Source organism: Uloborus diversus, chromosome 4, assembly GCF_026930045.1.
Source record: "Uloborus diversus isolate 005 chromosome 4, Udiv.v.3.1, whole genome shotgun sequence".
NCBI classification, from domain to species: domain Eukaryota; kingdom Metazoa; phylum Arthropoda; class Arachnida; order Araneae; family Uloboridae; genus Uloborus; species Uloborus diversus.
Window position 1 is genome coordinate 50,312,287 of NC_072734.1, and position 9,557 is coordinate 50,321,843.

At 33.7% G+C, this 9,557-nt stretch overlaps 1 protein-coding gene across 1 annotated transcript in view; it reads right to left on the reverse strand.

Annotated features, from left to right (window-relative positions):
• The window catches only part of LOC129221433 (glutamate receptor ionotropic, NMDA 2C-like), a 206,289-nt gene extending 202,554 nt beyond the window's left edge, over window positions 1-3,735 (reverse strand). The window contains exon 1 of the mRNA XM_054855919.1: window positions 3,616-3,735. The gene's annotated coding sequence lies outside the window, so the exon portion shown is untranslated. The remainder of the gene's footprint in view (window positions 1-3,615) is intronic.
• Window positions 3,736-9,557: the final 5,822 nt, after the last annotated feature.

A 9,557-nucleotide genomic window follows, 5' to 3' on the forward strand; every position in this document is an offset into this window, starting at 1 on the left:
CTGACGTAAAACATTTATCATAGTATGAGCTTTTAATGTGGTTAGAACAAATGCAAATAATCGTATGAAAGAGGGTGCATTAATGAGAAGTCATAAATGTATTGTTTATAAACCTTCTAAATAGTGAGCCGATTTAACGTCCGCGTTAGCTCTGTTACTTTTATTTATTCGATCAGTGTTTTTTTTTTCTTTTTTTTTTTTAAGATGAAATCTTTGCTAATAATAAAGCTGAAAGTCTGGATTTCTGTCCGGATCTCTATGACGTGCATAGCGCCTAAATCGTTCGGCCGATTTTTATGAAATTTGGTACAAAGTTAGTCTGTATCATGGGGTGTGCACCTAGAAACGATTTTTTGAAAATTCGCTTTTGTTCTCTCGACAATTTTCAATTTTAAGAACATTTTCCGTAGCAAAATTATCATAAGATGGACAAGTAAATTACGAAATTACCATGAGGTGGAACCGTAACATGGGAAGAGCGAATGAATATAGCCAATTGGCGAGAAATTCATTATCCATTATTTGTAACTATACAAGCGAACCAAATGACCTTTTGATTTTCTACTACGGGCAAAGCCGTGTGGGTGCCGCTAGTATATTAATATTTTGGCAAGGTATTTTTTAAACAATTTATGGCATTAAGCAATAAAATTATGCAATGGAATGCATGGTACTCCAAAGTTTAAATTTTGCTATAGATTTTTTAGCTGAAAAATATTTCAGTACCGTATTATAAAGTTAAAATTTTGAAAATATTTAATTTATAATTTCATTAACAAATTAAAATTTAACAGCCTTAATTTGTCTTAATATTGACTTAAAAAACTTTTTTGTACATTTTTTTTGGAACATTTTTTGAGTTAAGTCTCTTTTTGAATTTATTTAAAACTTAGCAAAGTAATCCACATTAGCATTTAACGTAATATTACAAATCAATGCTGAATTGTAATAAAGAATACTAAACTTAAACAATGAACAGTCATTATTAATACACTGATTTTACAATCAAATTAGTGTTTTTATAACACTAAAAGCTAATTTTTACTTTTTTTGCTTAACTGATCTGATTCAAGTAGTTTTAAGTATGTACACAAACAAAAATTTCTTCAATAACTGGAACTCTTATAATTTTATTATTTAAGCGAAAACAATTTTCATGCTGATAAAAAAATTTATTGGCTAACTGATATCCAAAGGATTTCCGTAAATGGTCTTATGGACACGATCTTACATTTGAAAAATGTAAAGTTGAATATTGAAGAGTCCTTATAATTTTACAAACACTTTTATTGACATTTATGTGAAACTAGTGGTACTCGCACGGCTTGACCCGTAATAGAAAAATTAAAAGGTCTTTTGGTTCTCCTGTATATTTACAAATAATGTATGGTGAATTTTCTCGCCAATTGGCTTGTACCCATGTTATAGTGACCCGTTATGATAATTTCGTATCTCACCAATTGGCTTGTGCCCATGTTACGGTTCCACGTTATGATAATTTCGTAATTTACTCGTCCATCTTATGATAATTTTGTTCTTAAAATTGGAATAGAAAAAGAACCACATCGAATTTTCGAAAAATCGCTTCGAGGTGCACACCCCCATGCTCCAAACTAACTTTGTGCCAAATTTCATGAAAATCAGCCGAACGATCTTGGCACTATGCGCGACACAGACATCCAGACATCCTACAGACATCCAGACTTTCTCTGGACATCCAGACAGAGAGACTTTCAGCTTTATTATTAGTAAAGAAAATACATTTTATAGTAAACTTATATTTATGCAATGCGTTAACATGAAACATATGAGTCCTAAATTTTCATCCGTTTAGCATTTAAAATTATTTTAGTATTTAAATAAATCATATTAGTCAAGTATTTAAATGAATTAATCAAGAACATATGAGGCAGTGAGAAGCAAAGGGATGTAAGTGGTAAAATTAAAGATTTGGAGATGACCAGTTCAATTGGTGAGTGAACCTCTCCTCTGTCTTGAAACAGGAGATAGTACTAGTAGCCTTGGTAGGCCTATAAGCTAAATGCCAATATAAATGAAACAATTGGGAAACTGAAAATTCTGTTTAAATACAAGCAAACGTGAATCCGAAGTGAATACCACGTGTACTGCCGTGCTAAAAGCACAAAATTCTTATCTGGGGAATTAATCAAAACGAGTGACAGTCATCAAGTATTTGTCACATAATTCAGCTGAGTACAATGTTGTATGGTCATTTGCCAGTGAAAAATATTTGTAAAAAAATTCTGAAAAAGTTGCTTCAGAATCGAATACTTGGAGGTAGAGAACGGCAATTTATCATTTCGAACTCTAATGCAGATACGACTTTTGTGCTTAACACTGTAGTATACGTGTCTTGAAAAAGAGTAGTCTTCTTTAATATTTCAAATAAATCAGGACAGATGCAAGAAGAGAGGAAACATAACCACTTCAAGCAAAACTCGTTGCAAAATTACTTGAAAATTGTGTCTAGTTTCTCTATTAAATTGAGTTTCATTAAAATTTTAATGAATTTAAAAAAGCGAACGCAAAACTCTTTGTGAAACAGGAACATATTTCAGAAAAATAGTATCTAATCATCAGCTCTCACTTTGTGGAACAAAAATTTATTGAGACGGTACAAAATGTAACCGTCTTTTAAATATCTTTAAAAACCCTTTCAGCTCGGATCATATTGTTGACTGTCCAATGATTTTAAGGTCCCGTACATTGCATTGGGAAGTATATCTTCTGAGGGCTACTTTTTTTTCCAAAGATAGCGTTAACCTCTCACGAACATGACATCAATCAACAAACCAACCGACAAACATTCTCATTCTTTTGTTAAGGAATATATTTCATTTTCACTCCATTGTGTGTGTGAAATAATACAGTCATTCTGGAATCTAGTGCTTAAGTATTATTTTAAAAATAAGGGCTGATTGCAAAGTCAGAAGAAAAACAGAAGTGTGCGCAAAATTCATTGCCAAAAAAGCCTTCTCCTATTTAGTAAAATCATGAGAATCTAATAGTTTACAAAACATTTGCATTATTTATTGCAGAGCATTTCAATTTTCTGATAAATGTATTAAAACCTAAATTGAAAAAAAAATACAAAGACTATAGCTTACGTAAAAATGTTCGTAAAATAAACTGCAAATTTGCCTATCATTTTCTTTTGAAGTGAAGTTTTCTTCCCTTTGTAACAGTTATTCTTATGTGAAAAATAGATTTTCAGCAAACTAATTGAACCTGGGAAACAAATAACGGTGTAATTTCAAAGTTAAATATAAAAAATACCTTGCAACGTTTCTCAGAAAGCCAAACGAAGACTAAAATTATAATTAAGCTAAACCACATTTGAATAACGTTTTCCTAACGACCTATAAAAAGATAAATGATAAAGAATGCGTTGGAGCAAGAAAAAAAAACTTTAAAAAAAATGCTTGTCGTAAAACCTTTTGCATTGTTTTGTTTTTTCTTTTAATAAGATAAACAGAGGTTATCATGAAGATTGCATTGATTTTAAAATAGAAAAATTAAAAAAAAAAAAAAAACATTCCATTCTTAACACAATTTTGCACATTATTATCCCCTCAATGCACATAACCAACTCACCCCATCAGCAACTGGATTCAATTGTTCTGATGCCGTCCCGAATATCCCGGGCATCTTCGACGCACATGGGATCTTACCCCGGAGTTGGCGGCATGCTCTCCGGCGCACTCCACACCTTACGGTGTCGGTATTTTCCTTGGGTCTAGAGCAGCGTTTAGAACCGGGGATCGCTTGCCATTAAAGAGGCAGCGCATGCGCGCGTGGGAGGGGGTGATCTTCTGGAGAGTGGCATGGATGTGTGAAGAGGAGAGAAAACGGATGTGGGAGTCACGACAGATCCCGCATTTGCTGAATTCCTGTTTTTTTTTTTTGATGGATTATTAATTCATATGCAAACGTGCAGGGAATCGTCGGGGAGGTTGTGAAATGAATGGGTATCTGACAAAGTACAATAAATATGTACTTTGAAGTGGGCACATTGCAATAATGACCTTAAGTCATCATTGCTAATGGAAAAGAGGCATTGAAAAAAAGAAAATTCCCACTTACGCCATGTTACAGAATATGAATTAATAATATAGGAATGGAATATTTTGGTTACGAATAGGTTTAACGAATTCATTCATACAAATCTTGCAAAAAATGTCCGACAAAAACTTTTGGCGAATGTATATCTATTCATAAGATCACCTTTTTCGGCTGAGATTTTTTTTCTTGCAACTCTGAATCACGTAAACTCTGCATATTCGTGTGATTTAAATTTGCAATATTTTCTTCTATTTATTTTACCCGTGTCTATCTTATAAAAAAATGCATTGAAACTGGAGTCATTACTGTAATAACATTTCTACGGAACTGCTCTACGCCCGTAACTTTTGTAACAATCGTAAAACGTCAATTTTGTTTTCTAAATGTGCTGATCAAATATCACACCTAAACCGTATAGGTGAGTTCTCTCTTGTTTAAAATCATCACAAGCATCTGCGCATGCCTTCAGTTAAACATGATCCAAAAATTGGTTTGATTAGTTAAGAGTATTAAGACGAAATGCGGGAATCAAGTAACTACCTAACAGAAATTAATGTAGGTGAGCCAAAGGTGGCTAGTGTTCCTTAGGTAGACTAACCCTAAAAAATATATTTTGGACTTTTAATCGCAAAACGGCTGTACTTTATTGCAAAACTTATCTGTATTGAAATTAGCTGTATTTTAAGAGATTAGCTCTCTCGGTCGTCACTGAATGATTTCCTTTTAAAGAGAAGTAGTTCAAATTTCCAATTGAAAATATACATTTATTTTTTATTTAAATTCTTAGAACTTTAAGTAAAGATACTTTTTTCTGAAAGGTTATTTCTTTCCCTTTAACCGCGTTCAGTTCAACTTTAATATACTTAACAGTTTGATAATTTTACGTCTAGCTAAGGCTGACCGTACGCAGGTTTTTATCAATTTCCTGGAAAATTCAAGAAGGGGTACGTGGGGCAAAGTGAAATGGTGAAACATTGACCCCGTTTTTCAAGCCACTTACCTAGTAATATTTTAACTATATAGTAACATATGTAGTCTATTCAAGTCAAAAAAAAAGAATTGCGTCTCAAAATCAAAGGATAGGATAATACTCAAATTGTAATATATTATTGTCAAAAATAATTTTAATATTATCAAATAATAAAGTTCTTATTATTAACATTTTAAGTTTTAACTAGGACCTTCTAATTCGGTGCATTATTTATTTAGTTAATATTTAACTTATTTGTATTTTTAATTTTTTTACAAATAGTCAAGCGCATGCGGGGCAAAGTGGATGGGGCAAAATGAAATAGTTCATTTTGTTTACTCATTCAACCATTTACTAAATTACTTGCGTATTCATTTATCAACTAATTTATTTACATTTCTTCGTTTAAAAATAAACTTATTAATTCATTCCTTCACTTATTTTCTTATTCATTCACTATTTTATTTACTCATTTATTTTTTCTCTAATTTATTGGTTTATTGGTTCATTATCTTTTCATTTATTAAATTATCCTTTTATTTACTTATTATTTTGTTCAAAACTATTTTTCATCATTGAATATAAAATATTTTATTCGAAAAATGTTTCATTTTTCACTTTACCCCGGGAAAAACAAAAGTGAAAATTTTCTTCTTTTATTGAAAGGCATAATTTTATTGCTAAAAATAAAAAATAATGTTTCAATGCAAGTTTTATTTCATGCAAAAATGTTATTTCTTTATGTACTGCATTTTCAAAACAAATGTTCACTTTCTTCATCTTGAAAACGCTCAGGTATCTTAACTAGTTCACTTTGCCCCGCATTCCCCTATTTTCGCGACACGTTTCCAGAATTGCTAAAAGTTTCCTGAATTCGGACTTCTCATTGATGTGAAAATATTTTTCGCCACCAGTTTAATCATTAACTGAGCTTATTTTATTAGTGTGTCGCATTCAGTTCAAATATGGTCCGGCCAGATTGATTCGACTTCTAATGGGAGCGAATTGTGTCTCTGGATTCCGTAGCTTTGCAAGAGTTGCTGGAAAGTAAGAAGCTTGGTACTTACCTGCAATTCTACTTTAGATTTGCTATGGTTGCAAGTCTGCTTTAGGAGCTTTCCTGGTAATAATTTCTGAATTCTTTCGAAAGATTCCAAAATTGTTTTAGGAAGATTGCTGCCTTTCAGCGGAAAACCTTTTTGTTTTTACAAGCTATGTTACTGGCAGAAATTGGACAAATTAGCTGCCCATTATTTTCCAGGAACGTTTCTCAATTGTTTTTAGATTTTTTTTTTTATTATTATTAGACACAAAAAGAAACTCCCTATGCACCACATAGTATCACATAGGGCCCGAAGGTAAGAGGCACAACAGTACAAAATACACAAAATAAAATGAGCACAATATACAAACAATTAACAACGAATAGAGAGGAAAAAAAAACCACACACACACATACAAAAAGGTCAAACAACTGAATAAATAAAACGTTTAAAAAGAGAAAAATTCTCGACACTCTGAACCAGAGCAGAAGGAACAGGAGGCCAAGAAACGGACAACTTCCTCAGCTCCCGCATAAGAATTTCTCTCTGGGGGTTAAAACGATTGCAACGAAACAACAAGTGTTCTGGATTTTCAATATCCTGTCCACAATCACACACGTTACTAGTAGAAATATTAAATTTATACAAGTACACTTTGAAATTACCATGCCCAGTAAGAAACTGAGTGACAAAAAAATCAGTTTTGAGATGTTGCCGTTTCAATCTAAAGAAAATAGTGGGGAGGAAGCGCTTGGTCCATTTTCCCTTATTTGAAGACAGATACTCTGAATTCCAATTCTTAGTAGCTTTCTTAGAGTAGAACAGTTTCCAGAACGAGGGAGATTAGCTACATCTCAGGAAAAAGGTAAACGAGTAGCCTCTTTTGCTAAAGCATCAGCTCTTTCATTTCCTCGAATTCCTGAGTGGCCTCGCACATGGGTAAAATCGACACAAATATCGTGTGAATTAATATTGCTTATAATGCTTTGAATTTCCACAATGAGCTTTTCAAAACTTCTGACATTCAAAAGAGAAAAAAGAGAGGAAAGAGAGTCACTGCAAATCAGTACTTTAGCACCAAGAAAATTCGAGACGTATTTCACTGCGAGATTTAAGCACAAAAGCTCGGCTTGGAAAACGGAACAGTTGTCACTGATACGGAACTGATGAATGGAGAACTCAATCTCATGCTGATACAAAACAAATGCTAGTCCGACTCTCTCATTGATCTTACTGCCGTCTGTGAAGCAAACAAAATCATAGTTGTTCAAATTAGTGGCATTGAAATCTACAAGTGAAATAGGAACTCTTTTAGAGGGATGAGGAAGATCGGAGGGAGAGAGAGAGTACCATTTAAGTGAACATCTCGAACGGAGCGGAGATAAGCATCTCGAGCAAGCATCGTGTTGCAAATGACTATGTCCAAAGGAGGCGCACCGGCCAGAGTAAAAATGGTTTCGTAACTTACCGTTCGGTAAGCTTTGACGATTCTCAAAAGGACTCTTCTCTGCAGTTTTCTGATTTCTTTACGATTTATTTTCTTTTTTAAGCTGTGCCCCCAGATGCATGAGGCATAAGAGATAACCGGCAGAAGCCCTTGATTATAAATGAGTTTCGCAGTATCCATGGTAATTCCATAGTTGTTTCGACAAATGCAATAAAATCTACAAATAAGCTTCTCAATCTTACTCGAAAGAAAAGAAATGTGCTTTTTCCATTGGAATTTAAAATCAATGATAACTCCAAGATATTTCATTTCCTCCACGCTTTCTATTGGGAAATTACCAAGTTTTAGATTCAAAAGTTTGTTGTTAAGTGTCCTCTTATGTACAATCATAGCTTTTGTTTTACTTGGATGAAACTGAAGCTTGAAAAGCCTTGACCACTCCACAGTAAAATTAAGTACCTCTTGTGCAAGAGTACAAACATTATGGAAATCTTTTCCTTGAAAAATAAGTAGTAAATCATCCGCAAAGGCAATTTTAAAACATCCAATAAATGACGAAAGTTTTTGTAATAGATCATTCATAACTAAATTCCACAAACTGGGATCAGATACTGAACCTTGAGGACAGCCTTTCTCCAATTGGCACACTTTCTTGACATCCCCAAGAGTAAGCTCAGCAAATTGATTGTGTAAGAAATTTTTGTAAAGATATAAAATATTTGCAGGAACTCGAGCTTTTTTAAGTAGATCAATAACAGCAGGCCACCACGCGTTATCAAATGCTCCCTTGATATCCATAAATACCAAGACAGTAAAAAGGTTTTTTCTTTTGCCATATGCAACAATCTCGCATAAGCGAGAGAGGGCACCTTCAGCAGACTTATTTGGTGTAAAACCGTATTGGTCAGAGCATAGAATATTGTTCTTAGCCAAGTGCCATGAGAGTCTCCGGGTGAGAAGAAACTCTAGAACTTTACCAAGACAAGGCAGAAGGCTAATACATCTAATGTTATTAAGATGAGGACGACCAAAGTGAAAATTCTTAGGAATCGTCACAATTTTTGCAAATTTCCAGCGAGAAGGAAAAGCGGAAAGTCTAAAACAAGCATTAAAAAGAAGAAACAGTATCGTAGAGCAACATTCATGAAAACTTCTGATCATTTCATTCGCAATATTATCAGGTCCAGGAGATTTCTTCGGCTTAAGGTTTTTAATAACATCATTCACTTCTGCAACCGTGAAGGGGACATCATTGCTGACATTATAATCATCATTAATGTCCTCACGTAATGTCTTGTGAAACAATAAGTCATTGCCAGTTTGATCACGAGGAAATGAGTTCTCCAAGATAGCAGTAACTGACTCCTCATAACTGGTAGTAGCATTACCACTTGGAAGATCAATGCAAGAAATCTCAATGCGTCTTTTAAAGTTGTTCTTCATCCCGTGATATAGTTTTTTCCAAACATTGCTGTTGGTAACACCAGATAAGAAATCTTTACAAGATGTAAATTTAGATTCTTTTAACTTAACCTTATATTTAGATTTGATTTGATCATATTTTTCTTTGTACATAGCACGAATGGGAGGATTTCTAATCCTTTGAAACCTACGCCTTGCAGCGTTTAATTGCTTCCTCATAATAGAAATTTCGGTTGACCACCAATGTACAGTTCGTTTGTGAACGTTCTTAAGAGGAATGGAATTCCGTGCGCCTTCAGTAAAAATTTCTTCCAAAATTAGTACCAGTCCATCCAAGGCAGAGGCCTCGGAACACTCCTGAATCAACTTATCTAAATTAAGATTATGTATTTCATTGACACAATATTCTTGAAAACGTATCCAATTAGCACGCTTGAAATTAAAAAGTTTAGCACCAGAACAATTAGGAGCAAATGGCAGAGGAAGCGCTATCTCGAATGAAATCAACCTATGGTCAGAGAGTGAGTCGTGATCAGGAATGCACCAGTTATTAATACAATTCAATAATTCACATCCAACTGCAGTGACGTCA